We start from the raw sequence: 15,316 nt of genomic DNA, 5'->3' as shown, positions 1-15,316 counted from the left end.
TGCGCGATTTTTAACTTTGTCCACTCTTGTCCAACACCATCACTTCCACATCATCTTTAAAGCTAAGTAATGCACTAAGCTGGAAATACAAAGCACCAGTAGGAACTTAATTTAAAACTCATTGCTTATCTTGCATGTGTCACTTTAGTGCACTTAGGAGCAAATAATCACTGAATTATTGTAGTGCTACTAGTCTTGCTTTTTATAAAGCAGATTATTTATTTTTTAAAAATTCGGTGGTTCCTAACTGTTTGTTAAGCAGTGTAAATACAATTACATTAAAACAAAATTTGGCTTAAGGTCTCAATGACTTCTTGAATCAAGCTCTGCAACCAATTCACAACATAAAACCAAACTTCTTAAACTGTTAATGACTACAGAAAAAGGTCTGGAGAGAGAGGAAGTGGTTTTGTCGAGGTTCGTCCTGAGCAGCTCTGTGACACAGGACTCTGTGTTCTATGGGCTGTTTCCCATGAAGCACACTGAAACAAACAACGACTGTGCCTGGAGGACCATCAAGTCAGTGAAAGACACTCTTTGGTCTGACTGAAACTTGCTCCTCGTATAAAGAATTAACCTCGACCGAGTATTGCAGATTGGCACATTCCAAGATACAGAATGATGTGCTGTGGGGGACACAGTCACACTGAAGGAGTGGGGAATTACTGCCATTCAGGGTTTTGTTGCCAAAGTATAATGAGGAAAGTTCAGTTGTCAGACCCCTTCAATGCCTTAAAATGAACATAAATAGATTTCCGCACAAGAAAATGCCTTTTTTTTTGCAACTGTAGAGAAATTGAGAAATGTCAAACTTACAATGTTTGGCTTGCTTTTCTTCCTCTAAGGACTGTACAGATATGATTTAGAGCCTTTGTATGTACTTATAGATAACTTTAATGTGCATGAACTAAAAGTCTATTTATCTTTTCATTTGACAAATCATTTGCCTTTCATTTCATATGTAACTTGCATTGTGTGCGAATCCAAAACTAAATGCAACGAAAAGTGGAAACTCCTTAGTAATTTCTTCATTTGGAGATTTTGGTTTACAGTTCCCCCTTGGGGATCATAACACAGTTTCTTTACATCAGCCATAATCCTCAGGACAACAGGAGTTAGATTAGCAGGCAAAGCAGATTCAAAACTACAATCTTATACATGACACAAAATCATGAAATCAGTACAGCAATAGATAATCGAAATCAACATTCATCTTTGCACAGAATTCCAACTCACGGGAATCACTTTTACCAGTTGTGAAGATTTGCAAAGGTGCCAAACTATTTTTCTCCCTTTGTTCCTCTCACTCATTTAAAAGCATTGAATGGCAGAATGAGGAGGCTAGCTTCACTCAGATCTCAGTCACTGATGCTTTGAGCTACTCATCAGAAAGTGCTACCCCAGACTTATAAAACTGGTGTTAATGTGTTTAGTTCTGAACTAAAGTTTTTATTTGCCTATATCGGTCTTGATTTGTATAAATACCTTTAGTAGACGGCTGGTTTTGTGCAAAAATCTTTATCGCTGAAAATTTTCATGCGCAAAAACATCAGCTTATAAATGGTTAAAAGAAAATGTTGAAAACATTCAAAAGATATTGCAGCATCTGTGGAGAAAGAAACAAGCATAACATTTCAGGTAATGAACTTTCATTAGAAAACGTTAGAAATGTTTTAAGCGAGAACCAAGGCAGAGCAAGGACAAAAGGGAAGACCTGTGGTAGACAGAAAACTGGAAGAATCAACTGACAAAAAGGATGATGACGCAAAGCAAAAGCAAAGTGGTAATGAGCCAAGAAAGATGAATCGACAGAAGATGTGAACAGAAAGTTACAGTATCATCACCATCACTTGTAATCTGAAAAAAAAAAGGACTGATTAAACTCAATGTTGAGTCTAGAAGTTGTGAAGTGTTCCATCAAAAAATAAAGTGTTATTCCTGAAATTTTAGTTGCACTCTATTGATTCAATGGCGGTGGGTTGTGATAAAGAAATTAGAATGGGACAAGGACAAATACATCTTCCAACTTACACAGTAACTTATATGTACTCCTTTATAATTAATAAACATTTTCAATCTGTATGATGGTCTCAAGTCTACATTATGGGGGTCAAATGCAGCTACGAAGACTACTTTGTGGAAAACCTCCATTTATCCTGCAAGCATGTATCCAAGCTTTAGGCTGTCATTTTCATTCTCCACCGCTCTCTGGCCTCAACCTCCTCGACACTTCCAACGAAGGTCAATATATGCTCAAGGAACTGCCTCTCAATGTTTGATTTCAGCATTGTAAAGCATCTAGGCATGGAGTTCAACAATCCAAATAGAGACCTCTCATTTTACAGGTAAAGATTCTGCCCTTCTTGTTTAAGACTGCTCCTATTGTTCCTTCATTTATTTAACCTCTCCTGTCTTTCATTCTATCAGAGATCTTTCCTTTTCAGTGGTTGCCCTCAACTTTTTTCTCCTTGGTAATTGCTTACGATCTCCTACGTCTTTAACATTTTCCTTGTCTTGTAATAAATGTCATCAAACTGAAATGTTAATTCTATTTCTTTTTCCACAATACTGCTTGATCGAGTAAGCATTTCAAGTGTTTGCAGCTTTTATATCAAATTTTCAACATCAACAGCATTTTGCTTTTGGACTTAAATTCAGTTTTTTTTAAAAATGTAATCTTCCTACCATTTCTTTGGTTTTTGTAATGGAACTTTATTTGACTTTTTTTTAAAATGGAGAACAGGTTTTGTTGCTGAATTGAATGGAACTCTCTCCCGCTTTAAATTTTATGATAAAATCAATAAAATTAGGAACTGGCATTGACAAATCTAAAAACTCAGTCAAACGTTTTAAAAGGAGATATAGAAATGTAGAGTCCATATTTACATTTAATATGTTGGTACTTGTGTCCTAATGGTTTTAAAAGAAATCAACACCTGGTCTAAAGAATTTCTAGTTGTGGGGCATTCCATCAGCAGAAAATGTTTTGAACTTTTGAAGGTTGAATCTAGGGCCAGTTAGGTCTTAAGCCCTGAACTGTACAAGAAGAAAATTTCAGCTCTGTACCAAAGGAAAAACCAATGATCTTTCATGGTTCCCACAAACTCCAACAGGGTGCATGACAGGGATTATTAATGGGAGTAATTGGCAAACACTGGCATATATTCCCATTGACCTACTATTTCTAACAGTTAATTTCATTAAAAAGTGCACTTATTTGTTAGTCTGACTGAATCAACAACTGGCCAAGCTAGGTTAATGCAGACAATGTCAAGGTCTATTGCAACTTGCAACATGAATGCATTACAGGATTTTTAGTTACTTTATAAAATGTTTTGCAGGCGAGAGGAAATGTCATTTTCTGGTTATTGGTTAATTTATTACTGTGTTAAAAGCATAACATGATAATCCATGGAATAAGTTTTCAGCCACAAAACAGGAAACCTGGTCAGACAGAAACAGAAGGTATTATGCACCCTAAACAATATAATAACGTATCTCAGAAAGCAAATCAGACTAGTTAATGCATTCAAGAGTTTCTCATTCACGAGGTGTCAACCTAATACGTGAAAATATTTGTCATACAAATCACTGCCAATGATGTTACATCCTAATCATATAATTCTTGACATTGCTTTCAATATCATTAAAAGAAATTACCAATACCATAGCCAGTATCATTATAGTACTTTATTGGCATGGCCACATAAAAAGTGGAACTTTCAAGAATTAGCATAGCAACATATCTAAGACAATAAAACATATTTCAAGATGCTTGATAAAAACATTATAAATCAAAACCTGACTTTAGCCATACAAAAATATGAGGCTACAAGAAGAAAACGTTTGGAGAAAGGGCCAAACTTTAGGAAGTGTCTTTATGGTGGTGAGAGAGACAGAGAGATGCTGAGAGAATTTCAGTGCATCAAGCCCAAAGCAAAATGTCACTATGGTCACCAAAGGTGGAACAATTAAAAGTTAGGGGTGCTCAATATGCCAGAATTCGAGGAATGCAAATATCACAGCAGCTGGAGGAGATGACTTCTGATGCTGGAGGAGATGTCAGAGATAAAATACTGGCTGTAAACCAAATTAATTTCTAGGGTTATTCTTTTATTAATAAAAGTAGACTTACAATGTGCCACAAATTAGAAAATTTAATCAACGATACGGTCATTCATTACCATCAACCTCAGGTTCACAAACATTGTTATCATAGTCACCAGCTGAAGCAAAAGACATATTATCAATGTCTGTCAAACCCACTGCTATCAAACCAGAGACATTCAAGCATGGTTCACTCTCTATACAAAGGTCCTGGTGGAGACCAATAAGTTAAAGTAACCAAATTACAGAAACAGAAGCCAATTATCAAAATTTCAGGTATAACTTTTACTTGAACAATTAAAGCACGGGCAGCATAGTGATTAGCCCTGCTGCCTCACAGTGCCACGGACCCGGGTCAGATTCTAGCCTCAGGTGACTGTCTGCGTGGTGTTTGCATGTTCTCCCCGTATCTGTGGGGCTTTGCCTGGGTGCGTCGGTTTCCTCCTATAGTCCAGGGATGCATAGACTAGGTGGATTAGCCTTGATAAACAGGGGATAGGACAGGAGTCTGGATGGGATGTTGTTCAGAGGGTTAGAACAGATTTGCTCTGTTTGCTTTTACTTTTTTTCCTCTTCTTTCAGAGTTTTTTTTTTCTTTACTTACCTTCTGTGGAGTCAGTTTGCACAGTGTGGAGTAGAGTGAGCCCAGTGCGTGGGACAGCAAGCCCAACATGGTGTCGAGAGAGGTCGCCTGGCATCTGCTGCAGTGCCAATTGTGGCAGAGAGCGAACTTACCTTCTGGAGAGAGCTCAGTTGTAGAGGCAGCAGTGGTGACAGTATTGCGGCTTCATTGATTTCGGAATGTGGCAGTGGTGTGGGGCCCAGGGTGTAGACTTTGGCGGTCGGTGGCATCACAGCTCATTGTGGTCTGGAGCATGGAAATGGCTGGGGGCCTGGATCGGGACTTTGACGGCCTGAGATTGGGTCCATTGCAGGAGGAGCGAGCCCAACATGGTGATGGGAGAGGTTTCCTGGCATCTGTGGTGGTAGCGAAAGCAGGCAGCCCGAGGTCTCTTGGACAGCAGGTCAAAGCGGAGTAGATCGAACCCTTGTAGAGAATGGATCCCGGCATGGCTAAGCACTTAATACTGAGCTTTATTTCTTTATTTTTCTAATTAATCCTAAAAGGACTATGATGTTTAATGCTTAGCTTTGTTTCTTTATTTTTCTACTTTGTACCTAAGATTTTTTACCTAGGTACCTTCGTATCAACGATGGCATTAGAAAGGTGACCATACACTTTTCACTATTCTCATGTATTTTGGTACTTTTGTACATGTGACAACAAAACAAATTCTAGTTCTGCACTCTATAGAATTCTATGTTTCTATGAAATTGAACGTGAATGAATGGGCACAATGTTTTCAATAGAATCATAAATTACATTTCAAATTGCTGATACAAAGATTTACTAGTATTTCCCCATAACACACGCAGTACTACATTCACCCAAAGGTTCCTTCAAAACTGTGCATTCCTCAAGTAGAGTTCAATTCTTTAAAATGGCTGAAGAAGTGGTGGTAATTTTAAGATCCCTGCTGTTACTTAGTTTTTTTTCTTTTTCTGCTATCTCACAGAGAACTGTCCAGAACCTGTCTATATTGCTCTGCTGCTGAAGAGAGCTGTGTTTTCCTTTTAGATTCGACCAGCCTCCATTTCATTTGGAAACCAAGGACACATGAAATCATATGTCACAAACCAGGGATATCAATTCACAATTGGCTATCCCAGAAACCTTAAGTTTGTCTTGCCTTCTCAAAAATACAGGATTTTAAGCCAAAGTCAATGCAGTCAACAACTCATACATATCCCCTCGGTCTCTTAAACTGAGAATTTATCAGAAAAATCACATATTTCAATGTTGAAACAATCTCACTCCATCTTTTAGACTTTTCACAGCTTGCTGACATTCCTGCCAAGCAACAGCAATATGCCAGCCAGAATTAACGCTTGTGAAACATCACCTTAACACCACAACTCATGTCATTAATATTCACATTACCTTCCTACCAAACTTGCCAAACAAGTTAGATATTGAGAAAATTCAATAAGGAAACTGCTGCCTGTACCTGGTGAAACCAATTTGTCTCTTGTTCTGTATGGTGGCTATTTAGCTGGTATGGCACCTTCAGCAAGTCACTCTACAAACTGAGGCAGAATGTGGATGCACAATGCAGACATGTCCTCCGTTATCCACATCCAGCTATTTATGAAAGTGTGCTTAGCTCATATCTACAGGTTCGTCAATGAGTGCTCAAACATTTAATCAACTCTTTTGCTTCTTCTATGCCCGAGTTAGATCCCTTCCACCAGGAATGATGGGTCTTGCTGTAGGTGACATGATGGTCACTATACCTACCTAAGAAATGGAGGCACAGGACCACATCGAAACAAGCGAGATGTTGGAAGCAACAGCAGGCCCCCACAGAGGTCGAGGAATATCAGCTGAGGGAGAGGTCGCAGCTGCAAGGTCCCTTAGAATAAAGACAACGTGCAAGAGGCCCAGAATTTACAGTCCCAAACTCTATTTCCTGGTGATTAACAATGCATAGCGCTGATGCAAGCTTTGTACGTTGTGGGACACTGTGATGGAATTGTGCTGGATGTTTGAGCAAGACGGGAGGGTTGCAGGTGTGGGAGGTCAACCTCTCTTGGTCACTACGAAGGTCACTGAGGCACTGAACTTATAGGTGACTGGCTTCTTCCAGAGAGTGATGGCGGACCTGCTTGGGATTTCTCAGTCATACACCTACAAATACATTGGTACAGTGACTATTTCCAGCGACACAAGGTCACACTGGATCATCTTGTTCATCTAAGATTAGGTTTGTGCTACAGCACAGGCTGCTGAATTTGGGAATATAGCTGCAGAATGCTATCGACTTTACACCCACGGCACTGAGAGGATTATATCACAATGTTGTTCAATTCATCTACAGGAAGGGGCTCCAGATGATCAACTACTATTTCCTGGAGGTCTGGGTCCAATACCCTGAATGCTGCTTTGATTGATACATTCTGGGAAATTCTCAAGTATCTGGTATTTCAGGACACAGATATGTTGCTGCCCATACCTTAACAAGCGCAGTGGTTGAGAGAGCAGAGGGATGCAGCTCTTGGACTAGCCTTGGGGAGGGGTTGCGGCTTCCCCCTTGTATTTCCTGGAGCGTGTGCGCCAGGGTATGTTATGACCTGGGAGAAAGTGAGGACTGCAGATGCTGGAGAGTCAGAGTCAAAAGGTGTGGCGCTGGAAAAGCACTCGCTGGATCAGGCGAGTTAACGTTTCGAGCATAAGCCCTTCATTAGTAATGTGGACGGGGAAGAGGGCTGAGAGATAAATTGGGGTTGGGGCGTGGTGACAGTGGGGCTGGGGGAAGGAGCAGGGAAGGTATCTGGGAAGACAATAGCTGGATATAGATGGGGGGTAATCGTGATAGGTTGGTGGGGAGGGTGGAGCAGATAGGTGGGAAGGAAATGAACAGGTCAAGAGGGCAGTGCCAAATTGAAGGGTTGGATCTGGGATGAGGTGGGGGGAGGGGCAATTTAGAAACTGGCTGTCGATGTTGATGCCATGTAGTTCAAGGGTCCCAAGGTGGAAGATGAGGTGTTCTTCCTCCAGTTGTCATGTGGTCTGGATTTGGTGGTGGACAAGGCCCAGACCTTCACGTCCTTGGGGGTGTGGGAAGGGGAGTTGAAGTGGTTAGCCACAGCATAGCGGGGTTGTTTGGTGCAGGTGTCCCAGAGATGTTCCCTGAAGCGCTCCGCGAGTTGGCATCCTGGTCCCCAATGTAAAGGAAACCAGATTGAAAGCAATGGACACAGTAGATGAGGTGAGTGCAGGAAAATCTCTGCCGGATGTGTAAAGATCCTTTGGGACCTTGGATGGAGGTGAGCAGGAAGGTATGGGTGCAGGTTTTACACCCCCTGCGGCAGCAAGGGAAGGTGCAAGGTATGGATGGTGCGTTGGTGGTGGGCGTGGATATAAAGAGGGAGTCACAGAGAAAACGGTTTTGGCAGAATGCAGAGGTGGGGATGGAAACATATTTTTGGTGGTGGGATCTGATTGTAGGTGGCGGGAATGGAGGAGGATAATGCACTGTATCTGGAGATTGGTGGGGTGGAGGGTGAGGACTAAGGAAGTTTTAACCTTGTTGAGGTTGGAGGGTGGGATTCAAGGGCGAGGTGCGGAAAGTGGAGATGTGCTACAGGTTGTGGTTGATCATGTGGGAGGGGAAATTGCGGTCCTTTAAATAGGCGGCAATCTGGGATGTGTGGGAGTGGAACTGCCTGTCCTGGAAGCAGATACAGCAGAGGAATGGGAGAAAGGGATCACATTTTATTGTGGGTGGTGGTGGTGGTTGGGGGGGGGGGGGGAGAAGCGGGAGAATTATCCTTTAAACAATTGAAGCAGGCAACAAGTTACAGGAACTGGCAACAGGGCTCCATGGAGGACAAGGATAATGAGGTGGATGAAGCTGACCTTCTCCATGACTGAGTTCAACTGCAACAACAACAACAAGCAGACATTGACAACCGGTTCCAATAGAACAGAGCTGAGTGCTACATACAATTGCTAACTGAGCAATCCTTCAGTCACAATTTCTAAATCTGGTTGTCAACGTGGCACCCTTTCAGCCTCTGAGAGCTTTGTTTTTGTTCACTTTTGCATAAAAGCTCACATTTGCATTTTTTAGTTGTCTGATCATTTGTCTGTATGTGAAGCTCCCCTACTAGATAGTGACACAATGCAGCCCTACAGGGGACAGGGCTAGTGCTGACTTAAAGGGTGTTTAGAAAGAATGTACTTAGGGGAAGGTAAAGTGTGGTATGGTGATTAAACAGTGACCAGCATGACAGAATGGGGATATATATGTGGCAAATGTCAGCTCCACGTGCCATGGACAGTGTGGCTTTCTAACGGATGTGACATGACATTGTCAGTGAGGGGCAATAAAGGATTATCAATGCGTCTCCAGGTATAGACCAGCCTTTCAAAATTGGCACAGGCACAAATGATGCCAGTCTTTGAACTGATATCCAGTGAGTGATGAAATTGCTCGGAGAACAGTGGAAGGCCAAATGAGGCAGAAATCGGACATGATAGAGGTCATGGGGGTGGGGAACACAATTAAGATATGGCAAGAAAATACACTAAACCCCAAGGTGACAAACTCCAAAAAAGAAAACTTGATGCAATGCAGACTCAGCCAAAAAAAAAGCTAGCTTCAGCCACATATTTTTAGAGATTTGACAACACCCAGCAATTACCTCACCATTTGACTTTTCATGACTATCTTTATCTCTCATTTGTCACCTGGTTCATCTGATATCCAGTAATTCTTGTGCACCAATTTCTTCAAACTGAACATTGAGAAGATCAAATCCACTGTCTTTAAGCCTCATCATGAATTCGGGTTCTTGGTCACTGAAGTCATCCATCTTGCTAACCACATTGAGTTTGAAATGATCAGTCCACAACCTTGGCATCCTTTTAGTTACTGAACTAAGCTTTCACTCCTATATCCTTTTCTTCTCAAGACTGATCTCTGTAATATCACCTGCTTCTACCCCTCCATCAACTGATTTACTGGTGATACTCTCAGTTGTGCCTTTGATAACTTGAGACTGCTCTTATGATATTCTGCCCAGTCTCTGGCCTTGCACCTTCTGTAAACTTGAGTTTTTCCAAAATTCTGTTGCCTGTATCCTAACATGCACCAAGTCCTGTTCACCCAATTACTCCTGTGTTCGTCTTCTTGACTGGCAATGCTTCAATTTCAAAATTCTCACCTTAGTTTTTTAAATCCCTCAATGTCTCTAAACTCAAGCCCAATAAGTGTTATTGGTATGTTTGTGCTCCTCCAAATCTGGCATCTATTGCATTTTCCTGATTTTTGATGTTCCACCATAGATGGCAACATCTTCAGCTGTCTAGGCTCTAAGCTTTGGAGTACCAAGTTTAAAACCACTCCTCCTGCCAAGACTGTTTTCAGCAGTCAAGAATACATTTTGGAATTTTGAAAACTTCCAAATATGAGCAGTGCCAATCAACGATCCCACAATTTTAGTCCCACGACCACCGATGGGACTTATCTGGAATTTGGAAATCCACAGGTTTGGGCTCTGGGGGAATATGGTCACAAACTGAAAGTTAAAGTAAGGCAGTTCTCAAAACCTACCTCTTTTGGTCACCTGCCCTATTATTTCCTGTTGTGGGTTGATAGTAACATTTATTTGATAACATTGCTGTGAAATACCTTGGGAAGTTTTACTACTTGAAAAGGTGCTACACAAAAAAAAACTTGTTGTTATAATGACATTGAAGATGACAGTGATGTAACTGATTGTGATAGCAATGGTTAATGTTTTAACGGTAATAGTTTCAGCAGCAGTGATAGTACCTAAAGTGCCAAAAGCTGCTGCCGCGATGATTGTATTGCTTATGAATCGGTTCATTCGACTAACCAGTCAGACTCGCAGCATCCCTCCCGAACTCCCATCCACTCTTAAACTTACTACTTTATGACTCTGGGATTGCAGTACACTGGTCGTTCTCTGCTTTCCGCGGCAGCACCTCCGGTGAGAGATTTGAATCAAAGATCAGTAATTCTACTGCAGTCCTGGTACGGGCAACATCTCCTCCTCCGTCAAAATGAAAACGGCTGCAAGCAACTCGGAGGAGAGTCACAGAGAGCAGCGGGGAAGCAGCCACATCCTCACCCACGATCTGCGGCTCAGGGTCTCTCCTGGAAGCCGAGGCCCGGTTGCTAGGGCGAGAGCTTCCCCTAGCTGCAGCACGGGTAATCAAGCTTCCGGTGACGCCACCGGATATGGCTCTCGACGTCACAATGGGTGACGTCCAATCAGCGCTCGGCGCCGCACTATCTCCGCCCCCTCCATCCTGTTCGGGTGGGGCGGCCCCTGTTGGTATCTTGCGGTACAGCCTCTGTCCCGGAGGATTTGAATTTTGATTTATTTATTGTCACCTGTATTGTTACAAAATACAGTGAGAAGTGTTGTACAGTGTCGCCGCTCTAAGGCGTCATCTTAAGTCAGGGGAAAATAAAGCAAAATATAGAATACAAAAGCAGAACAATAGTGAAATCAAGAAAAAGTGTTCAACTTTATAGTCCTTGATAAGTGCTCAGCCATGGGCCTGATGGCCAGGCATGAATCCTCTCTGCCACGCTGCTGCCATTGGAATGAAGTTGCCACTCTTCGGCACCATCTCACCTTCACAGATGCCCTCGCCACTATGCATCCTGGCTGGACTTCATCAGTGCAGATGCCACCAACCCCACTGGGTACCACACTGGCCTAAACACAACCCTTCCATGAATCTGCACTTGACGCAGATGTCGGCGGGAACCCAAACTTGCTTCAGCTGCGGCAGCAATGAGTCGGCACTGGGACGGTCTGCATTCAATCCCTGTGCAGCACATCACCCACATCCTCCTATGAGATACCCACAAAGTGGGACTGCCACCCCATACCCTTGCTGTTTTCTTCTTTCTCTCTGAACCAGTCACTGTAAATCTGTGCAGCTGCAAAGCTGCTATCTTGCACAAGAGAATATGTAGAACTAATGTTCTGTTCTGTTCTGTAATACCAGTTCCTTATCTACACACTGCTCATTAGCAACATCAACTGAAGGCACAATCAATTTATGCTGGTACAAAGACAGAGTACTGGACAAACTCAGCAGGTCTGGGAGTACCAGCAGAGAGAGAAACAGAGTTAATGTTTCAAATGTGACATGACTCTTTAGAATACTTTATGTTGGTTGCTAACAATTACCAGCTCTACTACCACCTGTCACGCCAATTCTTCACTGTTGTTATTGTGAGAAACAAAGCTCACACACTTCAATAATTTCAGTCCGAGACAAGATCTGAAGCAATCAGTATAGTTTATTATACGCTTGCAAGCGTGGTGCCGAAAATAGACACGCAGAGTTTAGCAAGTACATATCTTATATAGGATTCATTTCTCCTTCTCCCACTACTCTAAACCCGGTGCCCGTTACTATTGTTTATCTCTTACCTTAGCTGGCCTTGTGCATAACAAAGTACAAGTTTTACTTGGCCATTTCACCACATCCTGTTGTGGTCCATTGTTAGGTATATCCTCCTTCACTGCCATCTGTTCCCCTTACTTGTGACATTTCATCCTATTCCTCAATCATATTGAGCCTTATGACCTTTTAATTGACGTTTGTTTTTGTTTTTGCAGAAGTGGGAAACAGATGCTTATAACTACTGTTTGTACAAGCATATCTGGCTTAACCTACATCCTCACAGCACCTTATCTATTTGTCTGTAAAATCTACCATTGTTTGCAGGCACATTTCATTCTTATATGCACATTTTAGCTAATACAAAAACAATTATATATTTCCTTCATATAGTTTTCATTCTTGTTGACTTAGCCCTTGGTTGAAACAATTATACACTGGTGTAAGTTAATTTACCTTGCATAAGTAATTATGATTGCAGAAGTAACACTACTTTACCTGTATCCCACAATTTCCCCCTTTTTCTTTAATTATCATTTGTTACTTTCTGCATTTTTCTTATATGTCACTTCCAAATTGACAAGCATCTTACCCAAAATTTCATTTATTTGGAAAGCTTTCCGAGTTCACTTATTCCTTCATTGTTTAAGAGGTAGAGCCCTTCTCTCCGATTGCTCTTTAGGGGCATTTATTTCATTAAGGCTGTCTCAATCAGTTTTTGGGTGAGCCCTCGTATACAGGGTATGATACAACAGCCAATGGCTACCAATACCCTGGCTACTACTATCAGGGAAGTAAGGATGGAGACCACCACCCCCTTCCATTTTCCAAACTATGATTCAAGCCATCCCGTGAGAGATGTGTCTACTCCTGAATTTGCAGCCAGTTCCTCTGCTAAGGTAGTCAATCCCCTTAAGGCCCGAGTAACTGAACCTTCAGGTGCAGTGTTATTAGAAATAAAGGTACAACAGCTTAATCCTAACATCACACACAACCCCTTTTTCCACTAGAATCATATCAAGGGCTATTCTATTTTCCCATGCCATCCTTCTTGCCGCATCAAGCTGTTCTGATATTCCTTTAACCGCATCTCTTGTATAAATTATACATTGCTGCTGATTATAGAAAATGTAATTTATCCAATCTACATTTTTATAAATTGTTACCCACCAAAAGAGAGCTGACTCAAAGCCTGCTGCAATCTAGTTATGAGCCTTGAACTCATCAGGTACCCCCTTAGGGACTCCTACAGAATCAAGATAAATCCTGTCATCGAAAGAAGTGTCGAACAGTGATTTCTTACTCCTTCCCTTTTTCCCTACTATCGTTTCCTTCTCAAATGCCAGGGTAAATGAAATTGCCAATTGTACAATTGCACATATCCCTCTCCAATCCGGTGGTAGGGTGGGTCTCTATATTTTGCCTCCACAGTACCACCATAGATCTGCTCGGGGAACCTTTAGTGCTGAGTAGTTCCCTCCCTTGTCCATTTCGGTGACATTCTTAACCGCTGTACATAATTTCAGCTCCCCCGAGTCTCTGGACCAATTTGTACCTCATCTACGCACACACGACATGTGATTTCCGACTGCTGCTGAAAACGTGGGGTTGGGGGGGGGGGGGGGTGGGGGAGGTGGCTGCTTTTAAGTCTATCTTCTCCAACGGAGGGAATATCAGAGATAGGGAGGTACAATTCCTATCATTCCATGCAGTCTTATCCTGATACAGGGCTATCATGCATTTCATGTCCTCCCTGTCTCGCTTCCACCTGAGCGGAAAGAGAAGCACCTTGGCCACTGGTCTACCGGAGGCACATGCATAGCAATTGCTCTTGTTCAGATTTTTTACCCATTCAACCCAGACATTTGCATCCCTGTACCCAGTTTCTATTTCAGTGGTCTGTTTCAAGTCCTTAACCTCTATAATATTTACTACTTTAAGGTCATTGGGAGGGGTGAAAGGTTGTGCCTTATTATCCAGTAGTTCTGCCCATTTTCCCTGTCCTACGCTAATTCGAAAACAACAGCCCGAGGTATCCTTCCCGTTTGCTTTCATTTCTATCCCAAATGTTTCATTTAATTGTATCTCATAGGTGCCCCCCCCCCACCCCGCCCCCAGAGTTGCTTCGTGCCATGTGGTTTTCTTTATCGTTAGGTATATTGGGTTACACTTTTTATCAGGACAATTGAGAGCTGGTCAGAAGCGGGCCCGGTCTACTGTGACGAGACCATTATACCAAGTACCATCCCCGAGGCCATCCCCATAGGACTTAAGATGTATCTCTGAGCTGCGGTACTGTCTCTGATTATCTACATCCCCACAATTTACTAAGCTGCATGCATCAGCGTCGATTACTTGTGGATTATCAGACTCAGGAACCATTAATAACACATATGAAAATGATATTTGACAAAATCCCAACACTAAAAGGGCTAGTATCATAACCCTAAGCATCCCCAGCATTCTTAAAATCATGCTGAAGCACCAAAAGACTTAATATTCAATCCAACAGAAATAATCCCGTGCTCGCATCGCCACTGTATAATCAGTTACTCAAAGTCTCTTTAGCCTGAGTTTCAGCGGGTCTTGCATTGATTGGCTGTCCAGACTTCTTTCTCAACTGGAGATTCCACTGGCCCTTTGATCCGAGTGTAGTGAGTCCAGCCTTTCTCCACCATCCTTATTGACGTTTCGGTAGTCAAAAGAGCCTGATATGGCCCTTCCCAGTACGGCTGCAATTTAGTCTCTGTCCATGATTTTACTAAGACCCAATCTCCCAGTCGAATCGGATAAACAGCGGAGCGGAGTCTGTGCCAATAAACCCTGTTTCCTGAGAAAAAGAGGAGGACAAGCCCAGAATATACTTCTTTAAGAACAAATCTTTAGTTTCTGGGATTGGCAGTGGCCAGAGATATGAGATTCCCGAGGATCTGGGACAGTAAGTATTAAGGAATAAACCACCACTTCCTGTGGATTCAGGGCTGCTCCTTAAATTACCTCATCAGCCAGTAATGTAGCTTTCCATTTTTTAATTAACAATGAATTAATTCAGTCATGTTTTAACTTAACCATGAATCAATATGACAGGTCATATCTTCAATCCTAGTGATGGGGGATAAGGAAATAGCAGGAGAACTTAATAAGTACTTTGCGTCAGTCTTCACAGTGGAAGACATGAGTAATATCCCAACAATT

At 42.1% G+C, this 15,316-nt stretch overlaps 1 protein-coding gene across 5 annotated transcripts in view; it reads right to left on the bottom strand.

The window, feature by feature from the left end:
* The window catches only part of arl6 (ARF like GTPase 6), a 35,266-nt gene extending 24,344 nt beyond the window's left edge, over positions 1-10,922 (bottom strand). For 2 of the 5 annotated variants that reach the window (XM_072585086.1, XM_072585082.1), the window contains exons 1-2: positions 10,624-10,922; positions 1,486-1,606 (exon numbers count right to left, since the gene is read on the bottom strand). The gene's annotated coding sequence lies outside the window, so the exon portion shown is untranslated. Of the gene's footprint in view, positions 1-1,485; positions 1,607-10,508 lie in introns of all 5 variants that reach the window. The other 3 variants (XM_072585084.1, XM_072585083.1, XM_072585085.1) reach the window with 3 other exon arrangements.
* Positions 10,923-15,316: the final 4,394 nt, after the last annotated feature.

This window comes from Chiloscyllium punctatum, chromosome 15, assembly GCF_047496795.1.
Source record: "Chiloscyllium punctatum isolate Juve2018m chromosome 15, sChiPun1.3, whole genome shotgun sequence".
NCBI lineage: Eukaryota > Metazoa > Chordata > Chondrichthyes > Orectolobiformes > Hemiscylliidae > Chiloscyllium > Chiloscyllium punctatum.
This window is presented reverse-complemented; position numbering and strand designations above follow the sequence as displayed.